The sequence below is a fragment of the Ictidomys tridecemlineatus genome, chromosome 4 (genome assembly GCF_052094955.1).
Source record: "Ictidomys tridecemlineatus isolate mIctTri1 chromosome 4, mIctTri1.hap1, whole genome shotgun sequence".
Taxonomy (NCBI): Eukaryota; Metazoa; Chordata; class Mammalia; order Rodentia; family Sciuridae; genus Ictidomys; species Ictidomys tridecemlineatus.
The window spans coordinates 195,983,714-195,986,249 of NC_135480.1; the positions used below are offsets into that span (position 1 = coordinate 195,983,714).

Here is a 2,536-nt window from a genome sequence, read left to right on the forward strand (position 1 = left end):
ATACCCCGTCTCCTCCCCCCACTCCCCCCTGTCCAATCAGTGAACCTCCACCCCTCCATTGTGAGTCAGCATCCACATATCAGAGAGAACCTTCAGCCTTAGGTTTTGGGGGATTGGCTTATTTCACTTAGCATGATAGTCTCCAGTTCAGGCCTCTCCCCCAGAGCTCCTGTCCTGCCTTAATCTTCCCACATACGGTCTGTTTGCCATTTTTCTGATGAGCTGCTCCTCCCTCTCTCACACAGACAGCCAACCTAATGAATCATGGAACGCACTTTTTCCTAGCAGGCCAGATGCGACCTCAGAATCCTTCTTAACACGATGCTCCAGGCAACCTCAACCAACCGCTCAGATTTGGGCCAAAACAAGAAATTCATTTTCCACCTAGGCTAGAAGAGCCCGGGATCTTGACCAAGCTGTTTCAATTCTGGCCTGAGTCCCAAAAATTCCTGAAAAAAACAATTTAGCCAAATTCTCCAAATTGACCACAGGCCTCTCCTATCAAAGCCTTCCCCGTACTTGAACCCACTCCTGACGCTAGGGCCCCAATCTCTCACTCTTGTGACCAAGCTTTACTCTAAAAGTAGGTAAGCACTAGTCCTCTGGACTCAGTAACAGTTTCAGCTGACCCTTCTGATACTTGGTAGGGGACCCAGGCGTTTCTTCATGACCTTAGAGATTTCTTGCACAAACCTTTTCAGTGTGCAAGAAATTCCTTCTTTCCTAAGACCCTGAGGAGCCAAAGAAGTCTGCCCCTACCACCACCAGCAGGCTGGGACCCTGAAGATAGATTCCTTCCATTCAGATCTCTTCAACCCTTCCCTCCACCACGAGGTGGGTGGAGTCTCAGTTCTGGAAGCTTCCTGAACCAATGCACTTTCCTAGGACCCCCAGATCCTAGGAAAGGCTACCGGACGGTTCCTGTCGCCTTCCCAAAGTCCTGCTAGCTCAGATGAGCAATCTGTCTTAGCCTTGCTCCTGCTGCAGGCCTGCCACACGTCCCAGCTAAAGAGGCCTCAGGGGCTTCCCTAGCAAGGTTAAGCCACAGCCTCCAGGACAGGAGCTCTGTGTCCCCTGGGAAGACTTTTTAAAGATGCTGATGCCTGAGCCTGTCCTCCAGAACTTCTGATTCAGTGGCTCAGGTGTGGAGTCTGTGCATCAGCTTTAATTATTTGTTTGTTTATCTGTTTGTTTGTTTTAAGGTCCCCTGAGGCTTGCAGCATGTGGGCTGGCTTGAGAACTGCCAACTTTAAATGACAATGGGAATGTGCCCTGGGAGTACCCTTCCCATTTTGGCCCCAGAAACACCTTTAGCCCCACAGGGTGGAAAAGATCAAATCACCATCCTGGAACAACTTAGGAAGAGTTGGAGATGAACCCCAAAGGCCACAAAGGCACCACTTCACCCCAGGGAGAGTCCCAGCCAGAGCTGAGGCCTAAGCCAATATGGCTTAATGGGTTTGTTCTTCAGCATTAAGCTCTTAGTACATGCGCCATGGTGCTAGGACTTGGATAATGACTCAAGCTGTGGGAACCCTGCTTCAGAACCAGGGTTCCCAAGTTTGGGGCTGTCAGAGGTAGTTTCCGAACCTGAGCTGAGAACACCAGTAACTTCCCCTAGCGCGCTGTGCCTCAAAGGCCGTGACTGACCCAGGGCGACATTATTGAGTGTGTATATCCAAGGCGATCATTCCATGCTTTATTCACCAGCCACCATTTTGCAAAGTAAGTTTTATTATATCTGATTGTAGGTGAGGAAATATAGCAGTAGAGGAAGGCTGTTTTCTGAAGGTTGCATAGCTCTTAGGAGTTGAGCTGAATGCTGACCCCATATCTGTCTGTAACCATTTCGATATATCGTGTGGCTCATGCATTAATTCATTAATTCCACCAATGGCAACATTGAGCACCTTGCTGCGTCAGACACTGAATGAATGGATCTTCAAAAGAAGACTGTGAGGGCTGGGGGTGTGGCTCAGTTGGTAGAGTGCTTGCCTCGCATGCACAAGGCCCTGGGTTCAATCCCCAGCAGGAGTCATCAGACTTCTGCAAAGAGTCTCCCTGTAATGACCTTGGAGGCCACAGGGTCTCTTTCCCAAATGCCCTGTCATTGTAACACCAAAGCAAACATGGATAGTAATGTTTTAATAAAATTTTATTTTAAAAAGATTCATTAAAAGAGGTGGTGGCATAGATTTGGCCTAGGGGCCTTTGTTTACCGACCTCTCTGATAGAAAAGGAAGGAAGCTGGGACTCAGAGAGGGCAGGAGGCTTGGGCAAGGTGGCCCAGCCAGTGAGCAGCAAGCCAGCCCTGAACCCACACCTGCAGGAGCCTCTCCCGCTCTCCCTGCCCACCCTGGCCTCCCCAGGAAGCCCCAGGGACTCCTTCTCTCATCACTTAATCTCCCTCGATCCTCTGAGCTTTATCTGCTCCGATTAAGGTGAGCTTATTGTGCTGTAGATGGGTTATTGCTTTTCACAGTTCTCTCTCAAGAACATACGGATAAATCAATCTTTCTGTCTTAATAAGTTGATA

General features: G+C 49.3%; 1 non-coding gene across 1 annotated transcript; it reads left to right on the forward strand.

Annotated features, from left to right (window-relative positions):
* Window positions 1-1,968: 1,968 nt before the first annotated feature.
* Window positions 1,969-2,038, forward strand: Trnaa-cgc (transfer RNA alanine (anticodon CGC)). Its single transcript has one exon. It is a non-coding gene; the product is annotated as a tRNA-Ala (tRNA).
* The last annotated feature ends 498 nt before the right edge of the window (window positions 2,039-2,536 follow it).